The sequence below is a fragment of the Sander lucioperca genome, chromosome 11 (genome assembly GCF_008315115.2).
Source record: "Sander lucioperca isolate FBNREF2018 chromosome 11, SLUC_FBN_1.2, whole genome shotgun sequence".
Lineage (NCBI taxonomy): Eukaryota > Metazoa > Chordata > Actinopteri > Perciformes > Percidae > Sander > Sander lucioperca.
The window spans coordinates 19,395,222-19,415,269 of record NC_050183.1 but is presented as its reverse complement, the minus strand read 5'-3'; the positions used below and the strand labels follow the sequence as shown (position 1 = coordinate 19,415,269).

Genomic DNA, 20,048 nt, shown 5'->3' with positions numbered 1-20,048 from the left:
GCTCTCAGTGTAATTCCCACCTGACAAAGAGGCCTTGAATCAGGGGGGAAATTGCAACTTGTCACCCAGCAAATAAACTGCCCTGATAACTGATTAATAACGCACACCTGGGACAGCTGTGCACACACACACACACACACACACACACACACACACACACACACACACACACACACACACACACACACACACTCACACGCAGATGTAGGCACATGCTGAGACACTTGTAAACGGAGAAAGAGCCAACACATCTTTGCATATGACTTTTTTTAAGCACGTGCACATAGACTGATGAGTGCACCGACACTCTGTATGTATACACACACGCACACACACACATACATTCATATAAAAATATTAATAGGCACATACAGCGTAACGACACAAATTTAGCAATCTTTCAGAACAGAAAATAAGAGATTCTAAGCAGGTCATGGCTTTCTAATTTGAAGCTTAATAAAGAAGTTGGTGGTACTTTGGCTTGCTAAGCTGTTAACATTAACTGAGAACAGAGAAAACTGAATGATGCATGTATAACTTTTTGGAGGGACAGATAGTGAACCTGCAGTTTGGTCTAGGAGAGAGGATGTAAAATTGGGTATTTTTTCAAGCCTATTGTGACAATACACAATACACACATGAGAGTTACTGGTGGGTGGAATCATTCCTCCTCACTATAGTAGCTGTGAAGTGATTTACTACACGGTAAGGAATAAGGGACAGAATCGACAAGTCCTTGTTCTGCACAAAAATGCATTTTTAAAGTTCAGCCAAAGCTAACATGATGCTTCAACAGTCTGAGTTAGCAAAATTGGGTATCTTCATCCTGATGTGTAGGTTAACAGGCAGTGTTTTGTCCAGATAATGCAACAAACAGGACCATTCCCTCCGCCGCTGCTCAATAAGGACACACTTTCCAGACTTCGTAATACAAAGACCACAACTTCAGAATGCATTTAACAGGACAGGAACTGTGAAGTTTGTCTCTTACTTCTTGCACTGTAGCCGGGGCACAAAATCATGTCTTGGCCAATATGGAGAAGAATGATTACAACAGCCCATCTCCCTTAAAATGCAAATGCATCAAAAATTCAGTGTCAGCATGGAGATTTTTTGCAGGTCAGTTGACTTCGCACCAATCTTGCGCAAAGAAAATGGCATTAAGCAATTTTTATGATGGATCTGTTAGGTTTGAACATAGAAGCTGTAATGCAGCGCCACCTGAGGAAAAAGAATCTAACCATCCAGTCCCCAGAGACAAAGACAACAACAATGGGAGACGGAGAGAATTCAATTACAGATGGATAGAGCTTCTGATAGATAGAGAGGATCCGTTCTGTTCCTTCTTTCCCTCTCCTTAGATGATACGCAGGCTTACACACTAACACACACACACACACACACACACACACACACACACACACACACACGTCAATCAATATTGGCACACACTGACCCACCCAGGAAAAGCCATTTAGAGTGACATCTACTCTTGGTGTTTATTACACCCTTACACCTCTCTCTCTGCTCCCATAGCCCCGGCTGTATTTCTTAATGCTCGCACGTTCTTGGCCTCTGATCCTCGCTGTGATTGGACAACAACAGTGGGACTAGGACTGGGCCGGGCCAGGCCAGGCCACGCTCGGTGCCCCTAAACTCTCACACCTCTCACACTTCCTTCAGCACACAAGCATACACAACATACATCTCTTTCAAACAAAACCTCTTCATCTGCAGCACAATGGAGGCTCTCCTGAAAGCCTATCATTTTCCCTGCACTGGGTCGAACTGTGACGGAGAGGAGGAGGAGGAGGAGATAGGGAGGGAGGCAGTGAGGAAGGGGATAGTGTCGAAAATTGGATCAGAGCCGAGTGTTGTCGTTTGGAGTTTTATCAGCAGACCCTGACGCCCAAAAGGTCATCTGACATAATGGCTGATGAATTTAAAATCGCGCTGAGCAGGATTTTCATTTGCAATTTTCAATTTAGCCAGGCAGAGCCTCTCGCGACAGCCCTCTCTGATAACCGTCGCCAGCCTGTCAGCGCTATCGCACCGCCTGTCACACACATCAAACAGCTGTTGCAACCAGAGAGGGACTTACAGAGACACAGACAGAAAGAGAGAGACAGGTGAAGAGGAAAGAGAGACAGCCAAAGCAGGACAGAGACAGAGAGAGAAAGAACAAATGTATTATTTTGATGGTTGAAAAATAAGGCAGAGAGGTTGGCGAGGTCAGAAAGGTAAAGTCAAGAGTGTTTCAGTCACTGATATATCTGCAGATGTTGTAACATCCTCACTTACAATCCTATATAGGATTGTTGAATTATTGTTTTTTCAAAACATAATTTATTCCTTATAAATTATTTCTAGGTTTGTTTTTATGTAACATTTCACCACTGTGGGATGGAACAGTGGTACCCACAAAAGAGCATGTCAAATCTTATACTTTTTAGTTTTCACACGGGTACTTGCATGGGTAGAAAGAATTAGAAGTGAGCAGATGAAATAAACAGGAAAAACAGCCTTTTCATTTCCATCTCTCCCATTTCTCATGAATTTGTTGTTTTATAGTTTTGCTTTGTGTGTTTTTTTTTGTTTAACTTCAGCTATGTGCTATTAAACATCCAGTCAGCTCCGATTAGTTGTTGGCTGAGCTCAAGTATGAAAATAAAGCACTCTAAACCAAAAGTGCAGTTTATGTTTTTGATTACAGGTTGAATACTGAGCTTTGCAGGAATGGGCAGATACGAGTTTGAAAAACTGGACCAGAGATTCTGGGGTGGATCCTCTCCAAGACATCAGAATTAAAGAAAAGCTTTTGAAAAGGTTTTGAATCGTATCACAAGGAAGGAAAAGTGCTGCAACAGCCCTGCAACTAATGATATGAATGAATGTTTAATCTTTGTTGAGAATGTGGCAGAGGGGTGTTGATGCAAGAATATCTGAAGCTGCAGCTTGTGGTGTTTTTGTACTGAATTTTATTTTATGGGAATGTGTTGCTCTCATCATGCTACAGTCTTGTGATGATAATAATTGTGGTGTATGATTGTACGTTAAACAACAGTTGTGCCTTAAACCTGCTCTGGTGATTGACAGACATGAGGGTTTTCTGTGGATGTGTCGTACATTACCAGGCCCTATTCTGCTTTAATTATACACAGCCATCTACTTCTATATATATATATGGCCAACAAAAACTACTGCTGTTTACAGCTGCAATAATCATGTTTACTTTATTTTTCACACTTTGTAGTCTTTGATAGATCACAACATAAATATGGTGTTATTGAAAAGAGAAAATTGAGTTTTTCTTGAAATTGCTTGATGAGGTTGTCATGTTTTAAGAATTTTGACTTGTATTGGAAACTTATGGAGAAAATACAACTACTGTAGGCAAGGCTGACAAATAGTTATCCTTGAACAGGATATGATATATACTGTAACAGCTTATTGTAGGAAGAGAAATCCTTAAAAGTAGATGATAAATGATCTTAGAAAAAGAAGAAAAAAAAAGATTGTTAACATGAGCAGTGGCGCCATGTTACGTGAGAGGGCAAAACAATTAAATAAAATTGATCTGCAGAAACTCAAAGTTCATCAGGGGGACATGCACAGAAAAAGGAACAATAAGCGAAGACAAAGTCAGGGACAACTTGTATCCGGTATTCCTTCGAAATTTCCTTTTTTAGGCAAATGCGTAGGTTTTTTCTAGTTTGCACTCTCTGTCAACTACCGTAATTGGCATTCTATAGTGGCCATTTTGGAGTACTGGAGTTGACCGTGATCCTCCCAGACATCAAGTTTGTATCCATTCAGACTAGAGGATAAAATCCAGTCTCTTCAATGTGCTTGCTGTGCAGAGAACTGGGGCCCGGAGCCAAGGTTGCAGAGCAAACAGCCCCACATAGCTGCTCCCCATCACTGCCTATTCATCCCTCTACATCCCACCTGACAGAAATAGAGAGAGACAGAGACCAGCCGAGAGAGAGGAAGGCTCTTGGCAGTGAATCCCGGCCTTGCTGAGTTCAGTTGAACAGCTGTGTCTAATAAAGTGTCTTGTCTCAAAAAAAAGGAAGAGGGGGATGAATGATGGAGAGATTTTATTGAAAAGCTTAAATGACAGAGGCCAATTTCTCCTAACCAGGAAGAAAAGGTACAATGAGTCTACTGATTGGTGGATACTCAGGTTTAAAGGCTGACTGATTGGCTCAAAGAGGATCCTCCTGGGCGTGTTTAGATCAATAGCATGTCAAAAGTCCTTCCATCCTGCTTGTAGCCTGAGTCGGGACTGCAGGATTCGGGGATACAAATGGTAATAATTTCCCCGAAACCATGTGGAAAGATAAAATACTGTCAAACCTGCTGCACGACACTGACACAATGTAGTGTTGCTTTTAAGATGGATCGATTAACATAACAAATCTTGTTGCTGAAGAGATCTACATGTTTTAAACTTTCCCAAAAGGAAGTATATAAAACCGAGCTGAAGCACAAAAAGCTAAAATAGATCGACACCTATTGCTCTTCATCTGCTGTATAAAAACACAGAAAAAAACCCATGTATGCAAACAAACGCACGCAACAAATCATGACGATTCAAATCACATTCCCAAAACACAATGTTTCCACAGGAAAACACTGCATGCACATGTTGGATGTGATGTGGAAGACAAAAGACGTTGCATGTACAGTGTGCTCTAAACACAAGTTGCTCCTCTATGCATTTGGATCTGCCCAAAGCCTGATTGCTGCTCCAGTGGTTGATACATATGTGATGAGGAACACAGTTTTGTTGAATCTGATAAATTAATCCACTGTTTAGCTGTTGAAAGAAACACATTATTTAGTCTTATGTATTTCAATTTCAGACTTTGTATTTAATTGTTTTGGCTACAAGGACACTACAGTAATGAGTCTCCCTTTTAACGCTCTACACTGCTACCACAGTGATCATTTCCCAGTCTGAGGCCTTTGTCATGCACTCCCAGTCCCTTTATTAGAAACCAACTTATTTGTTTACATAGCCAGGGTTAGACCAGGCTTGTCTTAATCCTTTACCTGAATTATAGAAACCCAGTTTCTTATTTACAGAAACCCAACAATCTTCAGGTTATTTCGGTTGATGTAAGCAGACACACGTTGTAGACTTCAGGTCAAAGTGAGGAGGTCAACATTATTACACAGCAGGCAAATCTCTCAGCGCTCCGCCAATTATTTCATAGTGGAAAACCAAGAAGAGAGGAGTTACCTGCTGAACTCATGCAGGTGCATCAAGCTATAGAACATCACTGGATATTATAATGATATATACAATAATAGTTATTATGCATTTCATTTGCAAGCATGAGGTATTGCTATTATGACCAAATGTCCAAAGAACATCTCAGTAAAACCTGGAATTAAGTGTGAATAAGAGCCGTTTCACTTTAAGGCAGAACGGGGGGGGGGGGCAGGACCAGGAGAGAGAAAACAGCACGATGGCCTTGAGAATATGGATCCTTGCTTCCCAACACCTTTGTCTCAGAGTGCCACAAGAGAGCCCTGTGTGTGTGTGTGTGTGTGTGTGTGTGTGTGTGTGTGTGTGTGTGTGAGGGGTGAGGGATGCTGGGCTGTGTGACAGAGTCTCTCTCTGCATTAATTGCTTAAATTGAAGCGCTGCCACGTCTCTGTGAGAGACGCTTTGATATGATAATGGCAGCCTTCTCAGCACAGGAGAGGCCTGCTTTGTGTGTGTGTGTGTGTGTGTGTGTGTGTGTGTGTGTGTGTGTGGATAGTAATTTGGTGGCATGCACCTGCCAGCACACCACTGTCTCCTGTCGCCATCAACACGGCCAGGGAGAGACAGACCAACACACTCAGGAAGAGAGAAGGCTCAGCCATGTTGATCAGGTCTGGGTGAAGATGGTGAAACGAAGGTGATGAAGATGACAATGAGGATGATGATGTGACCACTCACTGTGTTGTACATGTTATCTCAGGTTTTCTATGTAAACTCTTTTCCGAGAAATGTTTTTTTACAATTTTTTAAAAATAAATGAATGCTACTCAAAATCATCGTCACAGTGTCTGCCATCCAACACACCCTGATAGCTAATATTTCATATTTTATTTTGTTATATATACACTATGTATGTAGATTGTAAATATGATTCTACACTTGTATATAATGTAAAAAAAAATGTCATCCCCCTAAGTATAAATATTTTTTTCAGTAGTTCTGGCATTTTTTTTTTTTTTAATCTTTGCTATCTCTTTATTTTATGTTATTTATTATTTCTAGCATATTTCTTGTTTTTTTCTGTATGTGTGTGAGTGAGTATGTGTATGTCCTTGTAACTCGCTGCTTGTAACAGTCATTTCCCAATTTGGGATTAATAAAGTCCATCCATCCATCTAAACTACAGAATAGGTCAATTTTTAATGACACCCAAAATGACAAATCTTAGTGTTCTATTAAACAAAATTAAGATTAGGCAACAAAAACACTTAAGGTTAGTAAAACATCAGGGATTGGCTTGAAATAAATCACATAAAACTACTCAAATGGGCATGTAAGTGTAACGGACAAAAATCGGTAAAACGCGTTTTAATTATTTCAAAAAGACAGTTGACTTTTGGCTTCACATGGGACATGAACCCTGTTCTCCACCTCACTTAAGCACAAAGCACTTTTACAGAATTACTGAAAAAGAACAGAGTCAGGCGGCTTTAGCAGACTAGTTCAAAAACTGTCCTCTACTGCCGCCCCACAGAAGCAGGAAGGTCTACGCGTCAGTGTACCAAAATCCAGAACTGGTTTGAAGAAATATGTAGACAGTAAACAATTAAAGGAGAAAGGAAACATATTATTCTGTGCCTCAAAATTGTAAAGGTGCCATTTCTTGCACTAGATCAATAAATGTATTCATCAATGTGTTTACTGGATAATATCCCAAGCGCTTGAGAGAAACATCCTTACGTTCCTCGTGTATGAAACTGTTGTAACATAAAACTATGACTACTAATACAAAATATTATATCTATTTTATTATAACTAGCCATAAAACCATCCACAGTCACTTAATGTCTGCATCATTTAGCAACCCATTTAGCTGCTATTCAAGGACTGTTATGCTTATTAACATTTCACTATTAATCTAATTAGCACTGATTACAATAGAATAAACCAATAAGCTTATGATTAACAATGATTTTAGAACCACTTTAATGTTTTTTTTAAACTAGTTGTGTGAACATCACAGTCTATTATGTTGTAAATGAAGTCAGCCCTGACTTTTTCTTTTCTTCACTACACTTCTACCTTCTTTAATTTCCAGCCATTCCAGTTCACTTTGTCATTCCCACAGTTACTGACCCAGTCCTGCCCCTACTAGTTAACAGCAGCCCTGCATTATCATGCGTCATGGTTACCGGAGCACCAATCAACTGTCATTTCCCCTGATGATGTCACAGGTCAGCGGGGATGCCATTAAAACACAGAGGAAACGCCATGGTAACGCTGAATGTTCTGCCATGGTGGTGGTCGTGGTAGTTGTGGGAGAAGGTTTACTGGAAGGGAAGGGAAGGTAGGGGAAAGGATGTGTGTGTGTGTGTGTGTGTGTGTGTGTGTGTGTGTGTGTGTGTGTGTGTGCGTGTGCGTGCGTGCGTGTGCGTGCGTGTGTTATTCAATGGTGTCTGGGACACCGAGTTGAGTCAGCCATTACCCAGAAGCCACTGCTGCTTCAGGAGGAGAAAGAAATCACTGTGTCCCAAAGTCTGACACATACACATGTACACACACAGAGAATGGTCTGATCAAACACACACACACATATCCTGGTTGCTTGCTAAGCCAGCTGACCTTTACTCAGGCCACCCACAGCTGACCTGTCCTCAACCATGTGACGAGGTGGGAGGCCAAAACTACTACACTGTCCCAAGGCTCCACACACACACACACACACACACAGCTTTTTCAGATGGTGAGACAGGGCCCCTGCGCCTGGAAGGCCCGTTGAGTAATACATCCTTGCAAATAGTGCTCAAAAAATTAAATAATTATATACAGAGCCCTAATGTGATGGTGGTGTCTATAGCAACACTTCACCTGTCAGTGATGGCACGTGTTGAAGTATGAAATTTCAATTCACCATTGATCATTAAATCGCCTTTCGATGTTTATCAGGTAAGGAATAAGTGATGAAGGTATACACAAACACAACCAAAAATACTTTTTATCATCCAATTTTTCAATTTTAAAAATATTTTTTGCAAGTTTTAGCTTTGTTTGGAAGTTTACTTGATTCTTCTTTGATTAAAATGCACTTTTTATAAGTTGCTTTGGACACAGGCATCTGAAAAATGAATGTCTAACGTCTGCTGATGTAAGCGAAATAGGTTGTCAATGTAACACATAACACAATATGATACCCAGCTTCTCCAAAAGCCTTGCAAGAAATTTCTTATCATTTGAGAAGACAATCTCACTTCAAGGACCATTTAGTAGATGTTCAGGAACTTTGGATCATATCACATGATCTTCATTATTTGCCCAGTTGTCATGGAATTGTTCATGTTTATTTTTGTTGGTGAAATCTTTTTTTGCAAAGTTTGAAAGTTTTCTCAGCTGCTGTTTTTAAGGTCAAGACTAAACTTTGAACCATTGCTCATTTTGTTTTGCTTGATTACTTCTATGATTTAAAACTGCTCGAGCTATCAATCTTACTAAAGGTTATGTTTTGTTTAATTGCTATGGCACCGGTGCCAAAACAATGTAGTATATAGAACTTCCTCTGGTCGTGATATATGTTATGATATGCATAGAAACGTTATTACTGTGCATTTTGGATTAAGTATATACAAGATATATTTGCATATTTTGATGAATTTTGAATTTTAACTGCAACGTCAGCTTTAACATTGAATTGAAAATCTATAATATAAACATCAAGTTAAGATGTATTGTTTCCCTCATCTCCTCCATGTTGTCTGAGTCATGGAAGAAAAGGTGGAGGAGGGGGAAAAGGAGGAAAGAAGAAGAGGTTTGGGATCCACCCAAGTGCTTTTAAGCCATAACACATTTACAGTTTAACAGCAGACTGTGGAGCAGAGAATGTGTGAGTCAGATGATCTGTGTTTTCTACCAACACTGGTGCTGACTGGCCTGTCACACACACTATTAATAGATGCTGGGTTGTGTCATGAGGAGTTGCTTCTCTTGTTCATACTGTATATGTGTGTGTGTCTTTAGTGTGAGTCTGTCTGAGTGTGTGTTCATCTTTCCCCTGATGCCAAAGGCCTCATTCCCATCCCTTGATCTGGAACAATGTGCTTCAGTCAGAGAGAGGGACAGAGCTGCCTTAGAAACTGCCTGCCTAGAGACTGCCCCCCCCCCCCCAACACACACACACACACACACGCACGCATGCACGCACACACACATGCACAGTCAGTTTCAAGCCACTCAAAAAAACAGCTGAGTAGCACTCCTACATACAAACATCAATAAACCTAAACATGAATATATGTTCCTAGCTTGCAGTACACCTAATGCATAATTACAGCAATACTTTTACACAGAGTACAAACACTCACACATTTTCACAAACAGGGCCCTGTCCCATGAATAATAAGTGTCCAACTATGCCAGAGGTCACATCCACGCTTCACTCCCCACAGCTTTCCCAACCGACCCCCTCATTAGGGAAATGGTTGTCCCAGTTGGGAGGGTGGGACGGGTGAGAAAAAGCGATGAAAAACAGGCAGGGAGGGGACAGAGCAGTCGTTAAAGAAAGTGAGGATGTCTGAGAGAATTCAGTGGCTAATTGCAGTCGGCTACTTTGCTGCCAAATTTTGTCGCTTAAAGCTTCCACAAAAGGTTGCAGACTTTTAAGTAGTGCGAGAAATTCTCTCGAAAATGTGAGTCCCATCCTATTGAAAACTATTATTGCCGTTAACAAGACTTATTTCTTTGGGAGGCCATGTTTGTGCTCAGTCATAATCATCACAACACACACACACAAACAAACTGACAGTCAGCAGTTTGCACTGTGTTCACAGAATCGGGCACGTTGGCAAAAAAGAAAATGTTTATACCTTTCAAGAGACGGCAGAGCAGCAAATGCATGAAATGAAAACACCTTAAAAGAGAAGAGCTTGTATGGATGTGCCGAACATTTAAATTTAGCAATCTAAGAGTGGGAAAATAAATGAAAGTGTTATTCCTAAGTGTATATTTGTATCGGGACAGTAGTAGTTCGGGGGTTTGTCGATGGTATAAAATAGAAATGCAGGTCAGCACATGTTCTGCTCTTCTTATAGAGCAGAAGAGAAGAGGAACGAAAGAAAGAGGTCTGGAAGGGGCCTGCATTGTCCTTCCATACTTGTGAACTTGCAGCACATCGCTGAATACTTCTTTTCATTCATCACAATTACAATAATGTATTCACTTACTGAATGAGCTCAGGAACCCTGAATGTTTTCGATCCATTATCAATTGAAAAAAACGAAAATGTACTGTTAAAGATGCAAATATTGATGCAGATTCACTGTGATCATATTGAGATTTCTCAGAGATTACTTACATTATGAGAAAGTTGGATCTGTTTTACGATAAATGTACAGTGTATTTCTGACCGATTTAAGTCACTTATTGACCTTGGCTGACTAGGTTTAGCCTTGGCTGGCCTTGTCTTGTTCTAGTCCCACAGTAACTTCAGCACAACTGAAACAAAATTAAAAAGTAAATAGTTTGAAGTAAAAAATGCCAAACATTCGCTGGTTTCACCTCTTATATGTTTTGGACTGTAGATCGGAGAAAAATAAGCAATCTGAAGGATTCAACTCTGGCATCAGGAAACTGCTGTTTAGATCAAACGATTAATCTAGAAAATAACAGTCACATTACTCGATAATTAAAGAAACCATTGGCAGCAGCCTTTAACTTCAGGTGTTACAATGAATGGCTGATATGAGTGATGTATAGGAAGATCGTTTGATCTCTAGTGCACACACGCACACGCACACGCACACGCACACGCACACACACACACACACACACACACACACACACACACACACACACACAGTCCTCTGTTAGTTGCTCCTGCTTCCACTGGATGAATGAAAGCCTCTGTTCTCTCTGGCTCTCGGCCCTCTTCATGCCCTGCTGCTGACTGGCAGATTGGAAGTAACAAATTGCTGCATCCTCAGAATTATAATTAGCAAAGCCATGAAGGCGGTTTTGTTTAAAGGGAGCATAACGTGAGCCAAACTTTCGGGTCTTTCTGGTCACCTGACTGACTTTTGATACCCTGAAACTTTTTACCAACAACTCGGGATTCAAACCTTTCGAGTTTAGTTGCCATTTCAAATGCAGTTATTTTTCACCACTGTCCCAGAGCCTCGTATAAGTCACCAACATCATAAGCTAATTCTGAGCCACGGGGGCAAAGGTCCAAGATTGTTTTAAGTCCAGAAAAACCTTCCATTCATGTCTCTGAGAGAAATCTCCCTGGCACGTATATATTTTATCTTAGGTGTGATGAAAACAGAACTTGGCGGCCTTTTAATAATCAAGTCTCTACAGTGAAGAGAGAGTCTCCTCCCCTCGCTCTGCCGCATTTAGCATAGCTCCAGCATCTCCATCAACAAGTCAATAGAGGCTCTGGCTCGCTGAGACATTAGCTGGGAAGCTATGGAGGTGAGCAGGGCTTATTATAAGCCTCTTAGTGATTCTGCAGGAGGTGAAGAAATGGTCTCTGTTAGGGGAATCAATCCCTGGGTAATTACCTAGCCACACTGCAGGCTGCTGAGGACGACTAGGACCCGGCTGAGGCTGCGAAGGTTAGTGAGCTGCAGTTCAATAAGAGCCTTTTAGGAGAGCCCATTGTCTCAGACTTAAGAGAGGAGGGCAGACTGATAATGATAATGATGATGACGATGATGATGATGATGATGAATACACAGCCAGTAATCAAGTGGTGTTTGACGGACACAAGTGCACAGCAGGGCTCATCAGAGTTTAGCTGCACGCAGCTGGCCGATCTATAATCCATCCATCTTCGAGACTCACTTACCATGTTCGGGAGAGAGGAAGGGAAACACCATGAACAGATCTCCAGGCAAATACGTCTTTTGTTATCCTCATCAAGTAAAACATCATGGTATCCCAAATCATAACTTTCTCACAACTTTAGGCTTTCTTCTCCCTCCAAAAGGAGAGTTTTCAGCATCACGTATCCATAACACATTGCAAACAGCTCAAGAAACAATACGGACAATAGAGGGTACTGAATAGGGTTGTGCTCGATTGAAGAAATTCTTAGTTGACTAACACTCATTCAATTGTATCGACTAAGCGATTAGTTGATTTAATCGACAGATCTGTAAATCTGAGTTTCTCCGCAAAGAGTCATGCAAAAGCACCACTTTAATTCTTGTGTTTACCAGAGATGTGCTCATACGTTTCTTGGAAATAAGTCATTCAGCATGAAAAAAGCATAAAACATGACTAATCGACTAAAGAAATCTTAGTTGACTAAGACCAAAACGACCGATTAGTCGACTAATTGACTAAGAGGGAGCAGCCCTAGTACTGAATACAATCCTCCATCAAACAAAAGAAGAAAAACTAAGATTCGCCATTCTTTAAAGGAGAATTCCGGTCGATTTCAACACGTAGCTATGTTGTTTGTGGTCACGGAGTGAGCAAAAATAATCAGTGTTGCCTACACCGAGTTATGCTCCAGCTACAGTTTGCACCCAGGCGGCTGAAACGGGGCAGGTTTTAAACGTGCTTTTAGCCTCTTCACATGTTCGAGATGTCATTACAAGTGCCTAGCCATGTGAACTGATTCCTTCCGAGTGAACACAGTGAATATGAATGCAGTAGATGTGAAAGAAATGCATAAAAGTTTTGCTAATTCAGCCAGTGCACATACCTCTGTTTAGTTCCGGTGAAGTCCACACAAGTTGATTGTCAAACTCATACAATCCAACATTCCAAAATGTATTTTTTCCACCAAAAAATGATGCCGTGACCACAAACAACATAGCTACATGTTGAAATCGACCGGAATTCTCCTTTAACATCTGCCTTTAAACATGGTTTCTATTTGGCTTCTGATGATTTGTGTAAAAGTCAAGAGTGGTGTCTCATTTCATAATGGAGTTATTACCCCACTACCTCTCGTAATTCTGTTTTTAGAGGGCAACACAAAACTCACTGTCATTCAAAACGAAGGGAAAAGATTATGGAGATGCTGACAAAGATGTCCGCTGATGGTAATAAATATGTCCTGATTTCAGACTCATCACTACTTGTTTCTACAGCATGTGACTGGAGAAAGATGTTTCTGACACAGTGGCCCCAGGAGGTTGAGGTACCAAACAACATAAAGCCCCCAGTGTTATCATTTTGTTGTTACCCACTTAGATTGCATGTTTGATGTATGTATTATGTATCTTATATTTAAGTCTGTGATGGGTTATATGTTTCACCTGGCTGCAAGACAAACTTTCCCTCAGGGACAACACTGATAAACAGATTAAATGTTGTTGGTTCAACAGGCAGTAAAACTTAGGTAAGTAAACTTCATCTAGGTAAGCGCACCGGCAGCACAAACCCGAACACTATGGAAAAAGAGAAAACTATTCAGTAGAACTAACTGCTTCTGTATCTCCATGGGTCAGACCACCACCAACAATTATTCTACTTCTTCTGCTTTTGTGAGGGGTGGAAGATGTCTCCAGCAAGCTCGGACTCTGCCCCCAAGGGGTAAAGCTACACAACGACAGCCTACAAAGGCAGGAGTTTTGGACTGATGAGCAGATTAAAAGGTTGTCGGTTAAATGACCAGCACTACTGAATCTAATCGCAGAAAGTGCATGAGCAGCACCAACCTGGAAACTATTTAAAATAAGCCAAGACTCTGTAGTGCATGATTAAAAATTGTCTGAATTACCTAACTGTGGCTGTAATCAATGATATAATATATAAAACAACCCTATATTTAATCATATTATCTACTCTTTACATTTGATGAGATACGGTTGTTGACTAAACTACAGTTAGTTAGTTAGTTAGTTAGTTATGTTTTATTTCTGTGTCATGCCAAACATTTTGGCCCATCCCACATGGGATTACAAGACACCACAAATTTACTTATTTAACAAACATCTTCCTGTCACATATACAAATCATTCGGAGAAATACATGAATACAAATATATACATATACACACATATACACATACATATATGTATATACACACACACAAACAAACATTTATTGAGCATAACTAATAGCCAAACAGGCAGGGAGAAAGATTGGTTAGCAGACAAAAAGAAAGTTAGGCAGACGGGCAGACAGAAGGACAGAAAGACAAGCATATAGCTGAAGCCTTGATACTCTGACACCTGGGAAGCTATTTGCAACAATGCACACAGAAGGACGATATGAAAAAAGGTAAAAGAGAGAAACTAGATAAAGTAAAAGCACTCTTTCATATGAAATCAAGAGCTTAAGGGGCAGAGTTCAGCCATAAGTGGCGCTGCTACAACACGGCGCAGAGAAAAATTAATTTCACATTCTTTAATTTTCAGAATTAAATGGCCAGCCATTTCAGGTCGAATAATTGTTTGAACCAATGATTTTATCATTAATCCGACAGCGGCCCCCGAGAGCTGGGGGTCACACCAGAGGTTGATTAGGTACGAGGCTGCACAAAGAGCCCTCCAGTCGATGCCATTGAAAAGGAGCAAGTCATTTAGATTGTGAATTGGTCCCGGGGCTATGAGGCTCGCTCCATTACAGGCCATTTTCAATTTCAGCCTCACAATAAACATCAAGCCGGGCCAAGGAAATTACAGCATCTTGGAGATGTAGCCGAACAGATAGGTGGGGTACGGACAAGATGACACGACTGGGGGAAGAGGAAGGGTGGGTAATGGTAAGGGCTGTAGAGAAAGAGAAAGATTATCCAAAGTGGAAAACTGGAGGCGTGAAAGAGAAAGAAACTCCAACCTCTATGACTCCGACAGTTTTACGTACTAATGTATGTACTTATACCACTGACATAAGTTTGTCTGGACCCAAATGAATACAAGAGCTTTCATGCTTGATGACTTTCTCATCCTTGCATCAAGATTCTGTTGATCGGAACATAAAACGATGAACGATGGACATGAACAAAACAAAGACTTGATCAATAACTATGTAATTTGCCTCATAAATATCAACAAGTCTCACTCTGTTATGGTAAAAGTCCAGTTAACATTGGACTTCAGAGAACAAAATGCAACGAGCAGCGAACAAAGAAATATTTTTTATAGTAAACGAAGGACTTACCATCTTCCAACCACCATAGTTTCTTTTAATATTGCACTTTTCAATTACATGCAGACAAAGTATAAACAAGTCACCATTTGTCCATCTAATAGTGTCAGGCACACAAGTGTACAATCTCCAAGCACGCATACGTTGGTCTTGAATAGTTTTCTGCAAATACAGGTTGTTTACACCCTAAATATTTGTATAGACCATTCAGCACAAGCTTAAGTCCATTAGTTTAATTTGTGCCTCAAATCAATGGTCATAATTTCATTGCTTTTTGTAACAATGGTGTTTACTGATGTTGTATACACAAATCCATATGAGACTGAAATGAATGGGAAAATGCATAATTTCACTTAATTTCACTGTTATCAAAAGAAAAGAAATGCCCTGTCAACATTTTTGTTTAATTTGCTTTCGTATTTTCTTTCCATACAGAGAGGAAGGTTACATATGTAACAGTGATTCTCTGAAGAGACTACTTCTTTCACAAAGCTGCATATTCTGTGTCCGCCCACAGCGACGCGGATATTGAATTACTTTAGGGCAAACCCACGGACCTTCATTGGTCATCATTTAGATGGAAAGGCTCTCGAAGCATCCATGTGGTCTCTTCACTCAAAGAACCACAATATCATATATAACAAATGTATTGGGACACTGTAGGACAACCACCACAAGAGGAGACAGGAGACTTTTGAATAAGATGCCACCAAAACCCATGTTACAAATAAAATAAAACAGACATGTACTCCAAAGAAAACCCCTATGTGCAAGCATGCAGAGCTGCAATTACCTATTAACAAATGTACACAATATATAAGATTCTGAGTCTTCCAATTGTTTGCCAGTGCCGGCTTTCTCCTAGATTTGTAAAAACGTACAGTATGCAAAATTCCAAAAAACACTGCCAGACACAAGTACTACAAGCACAATTTATGATGCTACTAAGGACATGCTTTCTAGATCAGCTACTAATGAGGCCAAGATCATCCTGGAAATTGGTGGTTGCAGAGATGGAATAACCCTGACAATAGACCCAAAGGCTTGGAGAAGTCAACTTCCAAGTTGCAAAGCCTGGATAGACTAAGTTTGATATGATATCAAAGTACAAATATTGCAAAAAAGTGGAGCTGAGGTGGAAAAGTTGTTGTCTCAATAAAATGGAAACAGACTTAGCAGATAAATCATGACGTATACGAAGCCTTTGACTTATTTGCCACTCAAACTTCCGCTCAATCAATGAAACAAAAAATAAGCGGCAGACAAAAACATCCGATTTGTGTGGACTGATGAGACTGTGGCTTCTCTAAAATATACATGAAACACACATAAAGGCCATATTTCCATCATGTTTTATAAACAGTTTTTTCATCGTTAGAGTGGGGCTCTTTTAATAACTTCATCTCATTGCGGCCTCTTCTTCTGCAACTTAGTGCAACCAGTTCTTTATCACACTCAACTACTAGTAATCGCATAATGGTAGCAGAAGAAAACGTGCATTAATTCACATTTTCGTTTGCCGAATTTCTGGAAATTTGGTTTAAATGTGCGTTACATTTGGATGAAACGTGACAAGTTGCTGCTCTCTAAACAAACCTTCTAAAAAGGGGGCGACCACACTGGTCCCCTAGCAAATATACAGGGGAGGCCTGATGAGTAGTCTGTAGCTGACCAGGAGACCATAGAGTCACCAAACAGCCCTCCTAAAGGAGTTAAACTAGGAAATAGCTGAATACCTTAAAGACATAGTAATCAGTGGTTGATAGTTTCAACTCAAGCCTCCCTTTCTGCAGCGCATGAAGCTCTTGTCAGTGTAATATTCCAGGTACGCCTTCACTAGCCTAACAATGGAATAATTAAGCTGCTAGCAAGGCACTGAATACAAACAGCCGGCATCTGTATTGGTTTTCACAGAAGCCACAGAAGCCCCAAGACTACGCAGGAGACAATCAAGTGGTTTGTCTCAAAGCAATTATCCACATTACCTAACTCCCATGGGTCAGTCACATTGAATATAGGTGGAGAGATAATCTCAATATGATAGAAAAGTAGTTGTGATGATGTGTTCGTGTCTCTGTGAGTTTGGGGAGAATCTTGGCAAGGTTGCATACGGTGGACGATGGCAGCTTTCGGTGCTTGTTTTCAGTCCTTAGTGCTACAGTATGACCTCCAATACATTATCAAAACCATCAACACATGAAGTCTTAGTGTTTCTGAGCTAGGAGCCCAAGATTAAATTTGGTCATTATCCGTTTTCCCAAGTGTCAATGGAAATTGCATTGTGAACCGCAAACAGACAGCAGCTGAGCTCCTGTTACAGCTTTCTGCTATACCAGTTCAACATGAAATGCCATTCAAATATTCTAAACATCTTCTGTTAAGTAGCTTCAGGAAACTGTTACTACTTATCTACTTACTGTATTGTCTAGTATGGCAATATAATTAAGGAAAAGTTTGATTTCAACTGATGGTTTTGGAGCAACCAAACCTTTTAATTAAAATGTTAATGCTTTTGACATTGCTCAAATAGTTCAATATTTTTGAATTTGTGTAAAAATATAAAGGAATAATTTTGGTGTAGCTCCACACATGGCCATAATAATCTGAAAGAGGAGCAGCTAAACAAAAACCAAAGCAATAAAAAAAAAATCCTTCTCTGTGGTGGTATTAAGAACATTAAGCACCGGCGTTTTCTCTCCATCTGTGGCAGAAAATCAATGGTCGCGGCCCGCGGGGACAGCCGGAGGCTAATTTTACCCTGCATTTTCTCTGGCGGCTAATCCCGCGGCCAGGAGCTAAACCAGGGAGAGCAAGATGAGGAAGAGGAGCAGAGAAGAAAAGGAAGAGAGATCTCCCTCCCTAAATGAATATTATCAGCATGAAAACAAAGTGACTACCTGAACAAAGTCTATTTAACAGAACCACTTCAATAGACTCTCTCTCTCTCTCTCTCTCTCTCTCTCTGGGGTGACTGTGGGTATATATCTATATACACACCCCACCCACCCAAAAAAAAACACTACATATGGAGAGCAGATACATGCAGACACCCAGATACACACATGCAGACAGCTGTAATGGGAGAAAACTCGATCAAGGAGCTCCTTGACAAATGCATTTTTAAGACTAAAGAGAACCTTTCTGATGTGTTTCCACATGAAGATTCACCTATTTGTTAAATGTATTTCTAGAGAGGTGGTTGCAGACAGCTGAACTCCAGCAGAGGAAGAAAAATGAGGAAAACCAGCTTAGATTAGCCCCATCAATGTGTGTCCTCTTTTTGCTTTCACACCTTCAGGTGAGACACCTGGTTAGGATGTAAAGTGCATTGATTTTCCTCTTTTTTCTTAATGTTAAACAGTTGTATGTACACATTTGTTTCTGTACTTATTGTTTGTTTATTTCATATTAATGTTTAATATGATTATATATGCACCAACAACCAATGCAAATTCCTTTTAAGTGTTCCTTACAATTGGCAATAAATCAATTTCTGATTCTGATTAAACATGACATTTGGGAAAACTACTGATGGGTAGTAGTTGTGCAAAGATAATAATAATCTGCTGAACTTCTAGTAAACTGCAGAAAATAGGTTTTAGAATAAAAAATAGCTTTTATATATATATATATCTATATATATATATATAGATATATATATATATATCTATATATATATATATAGCTAGAGAGAGCATCAGTGGGTGGCAGCAACACACCAAAGCCTAGCTTCTTTAGGCTACTCCTGGAAATAAAATTATAAGAAGACATTACTGTTTGTTGAAAAAGGCTGCTAACATCAGAATTCTTTTTTTTTTCACATCACATTTTTCTATTACACGCAAATGTAAATATATTTTTGTGACTTTTCATATAGCTTTCATTCAGGTTGTTATGCAAATGTAATATGCGTAAAAATGAATGGAAGCATGCATGCTCCTGTGTGTGTGTGTGTGCGTGCATGTGTATGTGTGCGTGCGTGACACAACGCTGGCTTACACACAAAGAGAGAGAGGAGGGGTGCTGTTTTAGTCATTAAGGAAATGAAGTGAGGGGTGAAATCTACTGAGGGAGATAGATTTCTATAGAGTCATGGTACATGCGCTATCACAGCAGGCGTCACACACACACACACACACACACACACACACACACACACACACACACCAAATCTTTCTGCTCTGCTACTGATCCACTGCACACCATTGCATGGGAACAACACACTCAACTAGGAGTGTGTGTGTGATGTGTGTATGCATGACTATGTTGAGAAAAGTGTTTATGTATAGTAGTGTACATAGACACATCTCTGATGAGACCATAAAGAGACTACACACACACTTATCAACTTTTTCATATTTTCATCTTATAGTTTTGTCTAGGATTATCACAAAAATAGACAAAGCTGCCACAAATCTATCTAGAATGTCTACAGATCTCAAATAAAGCAGGGCAGCATTCGTAACATATTATCACAAGTATAACTGTAATATTTTGTCAGGTATCAGCCACTGCTAAGAAATCAGCTGTCAAATCATATGAGAGCTTAAGTTGATGGCCCCCGTTACACAACATGACACATTATCAAAATGAGTACATGAATTCACAACTGTGTGAGGCCTCCAACCTGTTAAAGCTGCAAGGGCAGCCTGTATAAACGACTTTTGTACTGTATGTCTATAGCGACCACCTAGATGGGCTGAACCTCAGCCAGCCTAACAGCAGATCTTCT

At 40.2% G+C, this 20,048-nt stretch overlaps 1 long non-coding RNA gene across 1 annotated transcript in view; it reads right to left on the bottom strand.

Moving 5' to 3' along the window:
- Nucleotides 1-5,815, bottom strand: part of LOC116038136 — a 105,994-nt gene extending 100,179 nt beyond the window's left edge. The window contains exons 1-2 of the long non-coding RNA XR_004102031.2: nucleotides 5,805-5,815; nucleotides 1,604-1,610 (exon numbers count right to left, since the gene is read on the bottom strand). This is a non-coding gene — a long non-coding RNA (uncharacterized LOC116038136). The remainder of the gene's footprint in view (nucleotides 1-1,603; nucleotides 1,611-5,804) is intronic.
- Between the last annotated feature and the right edge of the window lie 14,233 nt (nucleotides 5,816-20,048).